Genomic DNA, 13,830 nt, shown 5'->3' on the forward strand with positions numbered 1-13,830 from the left:
AGCAGCTCAGAGGCATGAGGGTGACATACAACACTGTACAACAATGAAGATGGTACTGTGGGAATTATATACAATCTTTAGTCAGGCTGTCCAAGCTCTTTTAGCAGAGGCAATAATATAGGTAACACATTTGTAGCAAAGTAAAAAATAAACCTGCCCTGCTTCTGCAATTATCAAATAATCAAAATCTGTGATTGTCAGATAATCAAAATAATCACTGCATCCTCAACCATAAAACTTTACATTAAGGTGTTGATTTTTTGGAGTTTTTTTACCCAAGTGGATAAGATTAAATCCTGTGTTAAAAATATTTTCCAGTGTTGATCTAAAGTTCTAAAAACTAATTGTCTCTCTCTAATTTTTGAAAATCACCTTTTAAAAGTATGATTATGAAAAATGTTATCATTTAATTAATTCCAGGGAAAATGCAATTGTGGAATACTTTACCAATATGAATCTTCTCTAAGGAAAAGCATTTTAAAAGAACCAGGTTGGCAAGCTGCTGTCTTGATTGCTAAATGCAAATTCAAGAAATTCCAATTTGACTTTAGGGTAGGCACGTTCTTATAGAAAACACACAAGGTTTTGCAGTGATTTATATACTTATTTTGCCAACTCAGTGCTGTGATGTTCAATATCTTGAAGAATGAGCTCTCTAGGATTAGGCACTTGGTAGCCTCAAGCACCTCTTTGTTCTCTCAGATTTTGTGCTTAATTGATTTACAGTTTATTTTTGAGTTTGGTTTTATTTTTTAATTTTCTGCCATTAATAGATTTATATCTTATTTTTTTCTTTTTTATTCAAGCATACTATACTTGGATCTCTTAGCATATTTATTCTTTATTAGATACTAGGCTGACAAAAGCCAACCCCAAAGGGACTCTGCCATTTCCAGTTGTGTCTAAAATAATCTCTATGCAGTTGTGAGCAGGAACTGTCCCCAAAAGCACTGAGTTGATCCTTGTGACTGAGAAACTGTGCTACAGTGGTTTGATGGTGTGTCATAACTGAGTAGCAAAAGGACAGAAGGTCTTGAAGAAGATGAAGTATATGACCCTACAATTCAGTCAGCAGAAATAAGGATATTCTAGAGAAAATTTAGATAAAGTGGGGAGATTCAGTTACTTCTAATCTCCAGTAGATTGACAGCAGTATTTCTAGGTTATGTATCAATTAAGGCAAGGCAGAGTCTGTTTTTGCCTTCAGTGTTGTGAGGGAGCAATATACCCTAAGGTACCTAATGCCTTCTCTAGAAGAACCAAAACCTGTGTTCCAGAAAGAGCTTGGATCGTTTGGCAAACGTGATGACATTTTATGTGGCTTTGTTCACCGTTTTTCTTCTGGAATTATCCAAAACAATGGATATTTCCATGTTTTATCTCATTTCTCAGGTGATAGCCACTGTACTGTCTTATATATTGCCTTGAGGTCATTTCCTCGTTCAGTGTGATCCAGCCTACTTTCCTGTTCTCACAACTTGTAAAAATGGCTACAGCCCAACAGAAGCTGAATAGTCTCTTAAATCTCCTGGCAACACAGCTGGGAGAAGAGATCCAGTCTTTGTAATTCTTGCGTCTGGTATCAGACTACAAGGGAAATAAGAGCACAAAATATGTGTCCAATGGGGAATCCAGCACACAGCTAGTCTTGAGGTACTGTATTTCTGGAGTGATCAAGTATTCTTGAGGGATTCACAGAAAGCAAGTTGGGTTGGAAGGCACCCCAAACTTTTGGTCAGAACATGGCTAATTTTAAATTAGGTCGGATCAGTCAGTCTTGTCCTGTTGAGGTTTGACATTCTCCAGGAATAGAGGTGCCCAGCCTCCCTGGGCAGCCTGTCCCAGGGACCAGCAGTGTTGAGAGTGGTATCTGTACTATGTGCTTTTATTCAGCGTGGCCACCAAACACACATGGTTTTTTCAGTCTATGAATTTGCAATGTGGTGCATTTCACCTTTTATTGTCATAGAGGAACAATAGGCAGCAGGTAATATATGATTTGCAAGGTACAATTTTCAAAAGTACTCTTTTGGCCTGGGGTGAGGAAATGTCTGTGTAACTATCACAGCGCATAGTAGTGAAAATCAGGCACCTCTGCCTCTGAGAGGATCATTTGGTTTGTTCTTTCTGAAATTGAGACTAACAGAAAGGTGGAGAAAAACTGATGCATAAGCAGTAGTTGTTTTCTGAAGGGAAATGACAGTAGTGAAACATATTTATTATACCAAAGAGATTGCCAAGGGAGGACATTGCTTATGAGAGGTTCTTGAAAGCTATAGACATCAAGGAAGCAGATAAATTCTTCAGAGGGGGACATGGGAATGTTAGTAATGGATTCAGAGAATTAATGGGATAATAAAATAATTAAGAAAGGAGAAATTTCACCTGAGGCTGTCAAATTTGACATAACTGATAGGAGATGGAATTTCCTAGGTTATACTTGAAGAAGAATTAATTCAAGAAGTGTCAATTGGCCAATAAATCATTTCAGTTGGAAATGCAGAAGAGGTTTGTAGCTTGCACAAGAAAAATCTGTTTGTTTTTGTATGTGAAAAGATCACTGCATAGTATGCCAAACTCTGTTTAAACGTTGGCAGACAGGACTCTCTGAACAAAGATTGTTTCATCACTTTAAGCACAGGCATCTTGTGGATTACTGTGCAGTGCGAGTTTTATTTATTTGTATTTCAGTTGTTTTCTCTCTAATTTCATAATGAATTTTCCAAAAGTTTTCTCTTCTTTAATTTGTATTTTATTTTCTCAACTTCATGTTTTTCACAAGCTAAAATCAGCAATAAGGCAAATACTCGGCTAAGAGCTTTGAGTGAGTCTCTCTTATTTCTGGACATCTTTATTGCTACCCCTTTCTTTTCTTCCCCTTCCCCGTTATATTTCTGTCATCCAAAAAAGGAGTTAAACTGGATGGGATATGGGGTGACTCCTGCCCTCTGAGTTTTTAGATGTTTTCTCTCTTCAGAAAGGTTGCAGTTGTTTTCATTTTGTTTCTGCTTTTTCAGATGAGAAGCTACCACAAAACCTATCTGCAACATATTGCTGGTTTTCTGTGGTGTGTGTGTGATATTCTGCAGCAGAAATAATACTATCAACACAATGCTACTTCTTATCAGTGAACTAAGATTTTTGTTATTTCTGCTTCTTGTCTGTGAAGTTTTTCTGCAATTTCTGCTTGTGGTCCCAGACTTGTGACAAGGGTTGAGTTTGCCACTAAAGGGGATCAAATGACTGTTTTGGTTCGGAGGAAAGGTAATTTCCAGGCTGTTTTTACTTGATATTTTTACTTATGTCAATTTGTAGTAACTCAGCCTACTGGATTTTGTGGAGTCTGCTGTATTTACAGTTGGTGTCAGTGTTACCAGTAAGTAGCCAACAAGGCCACTGTGGAATGGGAGTCACATTATCAGTCATCTTTTCCCCTGTCTGGACTTGCAGGCAAGGGAAGTACACACAAGTCTGAGCTAGTGTAGGAGGTTGTACGTGTACATAGACAAGAAGAAATTACCTTTATTTATGGGAAGAAATCCTTCTTCTGTTTGGAACTGGCAGGCTGAGCAAAACAGTTGCAGTTCTCCTTCAGTAAATGTGAGATTGATGCCAGTCTTGCCTTTCTCAAACCTTTAAACAGTTATTGCAAGATGAGGCGATGTCTGTTCCACTGGCTGGTTGGCCCTCTTGGACATGGCTTCAGCTGTTTCTTTGAAATTGCTATTAAAAATTTTTGAATTTAAAATGAGGCAGCATTTTAAGAATACTCATTTTTGCAATTGCCCATTGTATTGGTAAGGTAGAACAAGTATTGGTAGCAATTTTGTAGCAATAGTTTACTTTTCATTTCCTTGCTGTGCGGTAGGATTCGTGCTCTTCTGTGGCATTCTCTTCTACTTGAAAAGCTTGACACTAAGTGGATATATATTTTTAAATATAGACAGGAAAGCTATTATTTTTTATTTAGCTTTTACTGTGTAATGGAATTTGTGACAAGGTTATTTGCTTCAATATAATTTTGTGTACTGATTAGTGTTCTTTGGAAAGGGCCTTGAGGCATGTTGCATGAAAGATGCTATATAAGTAGGGAATGGAAGGGTAAACGACCTTCATTTAAATGCAGTCAAGTAATCATTATCAAAGTTTTAAGCAATTTGAACTGCCTAACAGGAGGTATGATGACAATAATTGCCAATGTCCTTAAAGGACAGCTGTACCCATTTGATCACTGCCACATGCTTGAAGTTCATAAAAGGAAAACCACTTTGCACAATCTCTATGTTGTATTTGAAGATAATTATTTTAAAAACAAACAAGCAAACCAACCAGCCAATCAACAAAAAGACCCCAAACAAACAAAAAACCCCCCACCAACCAACAGAAAACACATATTTCAAAATGAATATTTTGAAGGTCTCTGCATGTAACCCAACAGAGGTTTACCGAGTGTAGGTGCCAACACCAGAAGGCATGAGTGAATTATAAAGTCAAAAGAAAAGAAAAAAAAAAAAAAAGTTCATTAGTATTTAAATAGGAGTGAAGCAGGCAGTGTATCTCTAAGAAGGAATGGGTTTGCCATGCAAGTTAAAGGAATGCTGTGCTCTGCAACGTTGTTCTGAGCTTAACCTTTAGGTAACTTGGGTCAAGGAAGTGAATTATGCTGAAGGACTGAGGAGAAAAGTATTCATATTTATATTTACTCTTTTCCATACCCAGAATCATCTTGAAATATACCCCCATATGGACATGCATTATCAGATCGGAGGTGCATACCGAGGAGCTGGGCCCAGCTTGGGAGCAATAGTTCGTTCCTTAGCGTGGGTCTGTGCCAAGTTAATATTTCCTGTCTTTATCTTAATGTTCTTATGACTGGCCTAGTCCCACCAGTGTTCCACAGGCTAAGAAGAGCTCTGTAACCCTTTTGAGATGGGTATATAAAACACGTAAGGGCTTAGGGAATCTCAAAGTCCAGTCTGCTACTGTCACTATATATTATAATATAAAATGATAAAGCTGTGTCTTAACATGAGCTAATTATTTTTGTCCTTCAGGACTCCAGTTGGCTGTTCAATAATGTTATTGCCCTGGGAGTTACAAATCTTCTAATTTGCAGCATAAAAATATTTATGGCTGTTTTATACTTATTTGTTCTTGTGCCAATGTTGTCTTTTTGACTTCAATAGTTCATCTCCAGTGTATATGCTTTGCTGATTATGTTTTTTCAGAAGAGTCATATTCCTATTCAGTCTTGGCAGGGTAGACCAAGCCAATGCCTTTTATTTTCTGTGAATGCACACTCTTCATTCCCAGTGTCATTCCTACAGCCCTTCCTTGGTTTTTTCCCAGTTTAAATTAATCTTCCCTGAATAAAATCAGAATTAGTGTTCTGGTGACGTTTCGCTGTGAAATGACATTAATACTATCTGGAAAAAAATTTCCTGAATTTATATTCTTCAACTGCATAGCTTGTTTTCATATTTACATCAAATTAGTTGGTGAAAGTACATCTTCCAATCAGTTTATATGTTTCAGAGTTTTTTACTTTCTCTCTTCTTTGTGCTTTAGTTTCAACCTGTACCTTTTTCTTTTCACTGTTATTTCATAGTTGATAGTACTACTTTCTCTTCATTACCTCTGTTTACGTGGAACATGGTATTTTACCAGTATGATGTTTTGATTTTTCTTTCTACTGGTGGTGTCTCCTAATTTTATGTCATCTGCAAACTTCCACTGTGTGTTTTTACTTGTTATATTCATACTCAGTAATGAATTCAGGAGAGTTTTGCAAACTGATCTATGAGGAGCTTCATTACCAGGCTTCCTTCAGTTCATTAGATGTCTTTTCAATACTGTCATTATATCCCATTTAGTATTTTCCTAACTAATTTACAGTCCTTCTACTAATTCCTATTTTTCCAGCTGTTAATGCACAAGGTAACATGTATATATATATATATATATATATATGTGCTGATGAGCAGTTAGATGATTCAATAATTTCCTTTGCTTAAAATCAGCCATATTATCAAAGAAATTAGCTTGGCCAAAATTACCTTATATCACCCGTTGTGAGCTTCATCCCATTTTTGTTATATGTATTTAAACCTTGAAATAATAGAAGAATTATTGTCTGGATCAATTTACCTCTTCTGCCTCCTTAAATACCAGTGACTCCCCCTCAATTCCCACCAAGTCCCAATAAAATTGTGGAGATTTAATGAATAATTTCTATGACTGCTCCAGCACACTTCATTTTTTTCCCTCCCATGTTTTTATTTTGGCATGACCTGAGTGTTTTAGCCAACTATCCCTTTTTATGTTTTCACAGTCTATAACGTCATCAAACACCCCTTTCCGTCTATTTCTGTTTTTCCTAAAGAGCACATGCATTTTGCTATCTGTGTTCCAGCCCTGCCTGCTCTTTCAATATATTTTGCTTTCCTGCAATAGCTTTATTCATCATGCAGCACTCCAAACTTTCCCATTTTGTTTAAGAACACAAGTAGCAGAGCAACAAACCTTGAAAGTATTTCTTACTGATTGGACCCAGTTCCCTGATGAGTCTATTCATGAATCATGCCATCTAATTGATGGTTATTTGCATCAAAATTAGTATTTTCTTCTAGATGTCCATTGTATTCTCCCCTCTGTTCTTTAAGCCTTTATTGTGACCCTGTTTTCTTGATTTTTCCCATTCCTTTTAATCAAATCCAGATGTGGAAAATATGTGCCTCTCCCAACAGTCTTCCTTTCTTTTCTAGTTTACCACTAATATATGCAGAGATGTGTGCTCATTAGTAAAGGGAGAGATCTCAACAGAAATTTAGGGAAACTGTGTAGATGCAAATTGTATTGCAAAAGGTAAAACTCAGAATTTGCCTTTCTGAAAAGTTTTCTCAGGCTTTTTGATGGCTCTTTCTCTGTTTTGGACTTAATTTTTTTATAACTAAAAGAAGTTCCAATGAAGACTTCTGGAAAACTTGGAATATGTCTGACTGTGTTTTAAGTTGACCTACCATGTATCTTACACATGAGAAAATAAATGTCTAATACATAGGAAATTGACATAGATATTTCACTGTCATTACTAAGTAACTTAATCAGTGAAATTCTTTGAAGTTTTGCTATTCCTCTGGAGTCTCCCAGGCTACATCCATATAAGCTAAATGGAGCCAGTGCATGCACTCAAGTGTGGGCTCAGGACCACATGTCCTCCAGGCTGGAGACTAGGACCTGGCCCACTTTATTTGTTAGTAGCTAAGAAGTTATTTCTGGAGAGAAGTATTTGCCAAGTAAGTTCCTATCTGTATGTCTCACAGGAAATATTTTTGCCCCCACAGCTAGATGTAAGAAATGTTTGTTTTATTCTTAATTAGTAAGAATGACTGATAGTAATCATGGCAGGTGGGAAGGGTTTGGGATGAACCTTTATGTCTGAGCTGTTAAGTTCTCCAGGCTTCAGCCTACTTTGAAATCAATTGCTTTGAGTTACTGTGTAGAATGGGGAGGAGCAAGGAAAGTATTTTTTTCCTGAATTTCTGATAGAGAATCACTGTCCCAGGCTCTGTGTGAGAGCTGGGGTCCTTTAGAACTAGGAATGTTGTTCCTTCATATCTGATGAAAAGACACTGTCCCAGTTTTTGTTCTTTCTGCATGCTCACAACTCTTCTCTACAAATCATTCATACCAAAGTCATCCTCTTTGTACCTTACAGCCTTTACTACAAGAAAAGATGCTGCTGTTCTCTCTGGACCATCAGGATGCCCTCTTCTCTGTCATCTTGAGGCGTAAAACTAGCCTGTTCTAAATGAACAACTTCTGTATGGAGAGGGAGGAAAAAGGAGAATAGTTTTCAGTAGAAAAAAATAAATTTTAGGATGCTTCTTTGAACCAAACAGATTTTACTTGAGCCTCCTGAGATTTTCTTACCACTGTTTGCCAATGAAGCTGTATTTACAAGATTATTATAGCATCAAAACTCAGCTGCATTTAATTCCACTGGATTGCACTTTTGTTACTTTGAGTAGACACTGGTGTGTATATCAGCTCTATAGGGTTCTGAAAGAGATTTAAGAAACAAATATAAAACAAACGTCACAGTAAAAATTCAATTATAAGTCAAAATGTCTTGTAGTTTAGATTGAAGAAAAAGGGAAAGCTAACAAAAGAAGAACATATGTATATTTTTAGCTACAAAAGGATTTTATTCATTTTTTTCCATGGCACAGTGCTACGTTATCTCATAGAACAGGTGAAAAAAGAAATACTGCAGAGGGTAGCTTGTATGAGGACATTTTTTTTACATATAGCTAATTAACAAAGTTCAGATGCTTACAGTGCTAACACAGGTAATTTTAGTAAGAAAATTGCAGAAAAGCAACAAATAAGTAGAGTAATGATGAAATTCTATGACTCCACTGGGAGTATCTTTTTCAAAGAGAAAATAGCCTAACCCAAAGTTGAAAACCGTAGAAATGGAAAGCAAAATTTTAGAATTACTCTTAAAGTCTGTGCAATGCCATGGCAACTTTCATTCATGCCCAAATAGGTTTGAAGTCTCCTTCACTGAAGATACTCAAGAACTGCCTGAGCACAATCTTATGCCATGTGCTCTGGGATGGCCCTGCTTGAGCAGGGAGGTTGGGCCAGATGATCCACTGTAGTCCCTTCCAACTTGATCCATTCTGCGATCCTTTTTCTTTTGAGTTCCTGTATTGGAGAAGATTCATTTTACAGTGAGAAACTTTCTGCTGTTTTATTTACTAGTTTTGCATCTTCTGATATATTTAGCAACACTGCAAATGGAGGTCAGATAAACACAATTAGAACTTTTTCACCATTCTCTATTATATTAGATGTGATTACAACACAGCTATTATCTTTGCTTCACTGGGAGCTACCTTTGACAATTACCTTGTCCAAAGCTAAAATCCCTGATTTCAAGTTGAGTAACAGTCAGTGTTTACAGTGGGAATCTGGTGATGATCTTGAGGAGAACTGACCATTAGGAACTGCAATTGATCCTTAGTTTATACTTGTCCTGGGAAAGTAACTGCTATATTTCTATTATCATGCTTAGGCATTAGGCATAATTTTGACTTTATAGATGGCACCAAAAATGTTGAACACATAAATAAGCTTCATTTAAATAATCAGTTACTTTGTTGAAGCTGAGAGTATGTCTTTTCCCGGTAGTACATCTGTGCGATAAGAGTGCAAAGAAATCTGAACCTCAATTTCCATGTTGGCAAAATCCTTTCAAAGACTCAATTGTAGTATGAGTAAGGTAAGCAGTGCTTTGAATTGATGTAGTATTTCTCACTAGTGAGGTGAAAGTGAAATTAAACATGGTATTTTTCCTGTGTAAATTTCCTAATACTACAGTTATAAGTCAGATATCATGAATCAGCAGACAAATAAGTCTGTAGAGTTCCTATGCATGAAACAAGTTATCTTATTTAGCCACATGTTGAGACTAACTCAATTTCTTCCTTGCATGTGATGTTTTAGCTAAGCAGTAACTTAATTTGAATACACAAAGTAGTAAAGTTCTATCTCTTGGAATCAATTTTACAGAGACATTTAGTCAATGCTGTTTGGAAAGAATAAGTTCAATATATGCTGTCATACATTAATAACATCTAAGTTATTTTCTGGACCAAATGCAGTGAAGCGTTAGTGTATGTTTCTTTTCCTGAAGTATTTGTGAACATTTTCTTTTGGACTATATCTGATCATTTTTGTGATATGCTGGCTAGTGCATGGATGGCTTTTATGTGTGAGTGGCTACGTTTTATATTACTTAGAATAAACAAGGTTACATCTTAATAATGCTTTAATAGGGGTTGCATTGATTATGTGTCACTCCTGTTAGTTCATAGGAGTTTCTATTAAGCATTTACCTGGGTGCATTTTCTGTGATTATGGCAAGCTTTCAATGGTTGGACCTCACTCATTGTCTGTATTTAGCATTATCTCCTTTTTTATCTTTATACATCTGTGTGTATGAAGTGTTTTTTCTCATGGAAGTTTACAACAGTGATAGGAATATTGCATTTAAAAAATGGAAGGAAATTTGTGCCCTGTTACAGATCATAGTAATAGATATGCATGCCTGTTTATTTGAGAGAATATTTTTTTTCTTAGGCATCCATAGTCATTTCAAACACAGCATGCAGTGCATCAGTTCTATCAGATACTGTGTGTAATGTGTTCACATAAGCCTCTCAAGGCACAAATTTTCAATGTACAGGAGCTGGTTTATATCCTAGGCTTTCTAAACAGTGTACTAACTATACAGACTGTATCAATCTGATAGTTTGGGGCCAGAATTATAAAACATAGAAGTGCAGGGCTGTGTGAAAGGTGAGATCTTTGTATTTGAATTTTACTTGAATTGATCCATAAAGTTATTTTTAGAAGTTACGTTCTCATAACATCTACATAATCTGTTTTACTCTAATCTGATTTTTCCAAGCTTTTTAAGCAGTGCTGAAAATTACTTTAGGGAATAGATTTGCTTTCAAACTGAGTTTTCAGAATAAAGTTCGGGTCATTGTGTTCCTTAAGAGATTGGCTGAATGCCACTAATAGTATGTTGTGACTGTTTTTAAACCTGACAGTTGGCTACAATACACTTGAGTAACTTCCAGTTTTATTGTCAAGCCAAGGTATGATTTCAGGAGAGATGGTATCTGGCATCCACAGAAGATATTATCATCAGTTAGAAATAAGATGCACTTCATCATTTTTTGCAGCTTTACTCATTATGTTGTGCCCTGCATTTGAATTGTTTGTAAAAAAAAAAAAAAAATTGTTTTAAAATGTAGGTTTGCAGTTTAGTAGCCTTTGAGGTGTGACATGGATATCAATAAATAAACCAAGCATGGAGCACATTTAGTATCCCAGTTTAGGAGGTGCTTTAAGAATTTTTTTCAGATTAAAATAATTATAATTCAGAATTAGTCTCATTGAGCTGAGAAAAAACAGATTTGTAGACATAGACAGACAATATCCTTTATTAGACTAGTGGCTATGGATGGACCTGCTGAAGTGTTTGCTTGACATCTTGTTTATAAAAAGCATACTCATTTCTACCATTACTTTTGTGTAATATGGATGGAGTCAAAATGAGATTCTGCACTAGCACATTCCTGGTTGCTGAGAGATGCTAAGTGAAGAACACTACCAACAGCGAAAGCGTCACTTCCAAATCTATTTTTTTAAACACCTCTAGAGAATCATGCCGCTGCACAGACAAGAAGCCTTTGAGATCGCACCTTCTCAGGCAGTTCTGTTTCTTCCCAGTTCATGTTATATTAACAGAATTAATGGGATGACTTTTTTATGATGCCTTACTTCCCAAATGTTAACCCTTGCTTAACTGTGGGCAGTTGATATTCTTTTTTCCTCTTGTTTTTTTTAGGTTTTGATTAATTTGCCATTTCAAATTACAAAAGTCAACAATGCTTAAAGCATATGCATTTTTGTTTTTTCTCCTACAAAATTTCGTTATTAGAGAATAAGATGTTATAATGGTGAATCGACACAGATGCATGTGAATAGCAAACCTGGTTCTCCCTGACATGTCCATTCATTTAAAGAAAATATTGCTGAAAGACAATTGGGTCATTGGGTGTAATAGTAGTAAACTACCATGCTGTAGCTGTGTTTATAATCTTGTGAAATTTGATCTGTACCATAGAGGTCTTCAAAACATTAAACATTTGTGAACCAATTTATTCAAGCTCATGAATATCAAAAATCAAGAGACTTAAAGCTATTAAAGAGAGCAAAAGATGCAGATTTAGATCCATAATGAGGTTTTGAAAATCACTAGTTTGTGTCCTGAGGTCACATGTGTGATCTTGAGTCTTCAGGAGCTGTGAGCCAGTCATTGCATGGAGGGATGGAAGGTGCATATCTATATATAGATAGAGATATCAGACCTGATGATTTACCAAATGAGATCTTTTATTCTAAAGGCCAGCCAACCTCCTGATGCCTGCCTGCAGCTGGAGTTAAGGGGGAGAAGCAGAGTGCTGGGGCTGGTCACCTCCATGGTTGAGTTTGATTCTGCCCAACTTGGGACATTGACACTGCCAGGACCTGAAAGACTGCAGGCTGAGGGGGGTGATGTCTTGGTGACAGGGGCAGTGTGGCTGAATGAAAAATTATGTGAAATAATATGCAAGTCTGACTTGATATTCTGGCAGAGTGGAACTTGTTGGGGTGCAGTTTCTGACGTGAAGTGAGTTAATGGTGGAGCTGGGGTGTTTGTGCAGAAATCCAGATATGTCTCTGCAAGCCCATCTCTGGCTACCATGTGCAGCAGGAACAGCAAAGATGGTCATGCCACCCATGTAACAGAAATACATTAAAATTTATAGTATTTATTTGTAAACTCACAGATCATGTGCCATACTGTGTAAAGTGTGATTTTTCTTCTTTTTTTCTTTTTTTTTTTCCTTCTGGTTTAATGTTCAGAGTTAGTGTCATCCTAATTAGTTTCCACTGACAGAATAAATATTGTTCCATCTGTGCACTATTACAGTCAGCGACTGAAGGTTTGAAACACTTGAGCAGTGGATGTCAAGTAGTCTGTAAAGGGACTGGAAAGCAACTCATTTTTGGATTATTTTGCATATATCACCATTCAGAAGGAGGTTATGGGAGCAATTCTCATCTGTACTGCTATCATCCCAAAATTATGCCAAAATTTTGTTCCCTTTTTTCAACAGAATTTACTTGATAATGATCATGAATAATAAAATTAAAGGATTTCATGCATTATGACAACAAAAATCCTTTTTCTTTTTTTTTTTTTTTTGCAAGTTTTCAAATGTGTTTTAAAAGGGAAACATTTATTACCAAATGCTGAGAGTGGGCCAGATGAACTGATATCCTTATTTATTAGACATTCCTGAGACAAGAGGCAGAGCAACTTGTCAGGAATCTCCTTTCCTTTTCCTGTGCACTTTACCATGTAAAAGGAAATAAGGAAATGCACCTTTGTAAAAGGTAACTCTATTTAAGCCTTATTCCTGGAAATTTCTTTGGCTGTGATTAAAGCAGAATTAAAAAGCAAGCGAACACTCTATTTAGAGTTCATTTTGGTGTTGTGGAGGGCTTTCAAAAAACTAGTCAGGCAGGAGAAACAGGCACATAGACTTCTCTGTAAGACATATAGCTGGCTTCTGGCTTCAAGTCTGTCTGACATTGAAAATATTTCTTGTGAGTAGTAATCCTTTACTTAATGTGATGGAATTTTTCCAGTTCAACTTCTTGTAGCTTGATTAAACAAATTAATTTTTACATAATTGGAAATCAGTGCAGCTCTTCATGAAGTTGTTGCTTGGTATTTATAAAATAGTCTTAAAAGAACATTGACATCTCAACTCTCTGAAAAGATCCCAGGCAGCGTCCTTAGGAAATGCTATAGACTCTATAAATCCGATTACCAAAATTCTTTCTTAGCTGAAGCAGAACAATATGTGATGCTATTTATGAAATGTATAGCTAATACCCCCAAGTATCCAAAAATATTCAGTATCTGCATATTATATTAATGACTAAATCTGCCCAATCCCTTTAGATATCTTTTTTTGGTTTTAATTCTCAGCAACATTAGGGGTAAATGTAAATATTTCATTAGCAATTCTATAATAAGAAACTTTAATTTGTGTAAGATTGTTATAGTTAAAGAGTGTACATTCTGCTTTAGATAGTAATTGACTGCCAACGTGATTTTCAAACCTATAGAAACCTGTGCAGAGTTCCTGGGGTGTATTTGGGTTTTGTTTGTTTAATTTCTGGATTTGGGGGAGT

The 13,830-nt window shown here is 36.2% G+C and overlaps 1 protein-coding gene and 1 long non-coding RNA gene across 5 annotated transcripts in view; one reads left to right on the forward strand and one right to left on the reverse strand.

Moving 5' to 3' along the window:
• Positions 1–13,830, forward strand: part of FIGN (fidgetin, microtubule severing factor) — a 106,188-nt gene that overhangs the window by 62,033 nt on the left and 30,325 nt on the right. The gene's annotated exons all lie outside the window — the stretch shown is intronic.
• Positions 8,673–13,830, reverse strand: part of LOC125328659 — a 29,286-nt gene continuing 24,128 nt past the window's right edge. For both annotated transcript variants that reach the window (XR_007204800.1, XR_007204799.1), the window contains one exon: positions 8,673–8,712. This is a non-coding gene — a long non-coding RNA (uncharacterized LOC125328659). The remainder of the gene's footprint in view (positions 8,713–13,830) is intronic.

Source organism: Corvus hawaiiensis, chromosome 7 (genome assembly GCF_020740725.1).
Source record: "Corvus hawaiiensis isolate bCorHaw1 chromosome 7, bCorHaw1.pri.cur, whole genome shotgun sequence".
Lineage (NCBI taxonomy): Eukaryota > Metazoa > Chordata > Aves > Passeriformes > Corvidae > Corvus > Corvus hawaiiensis.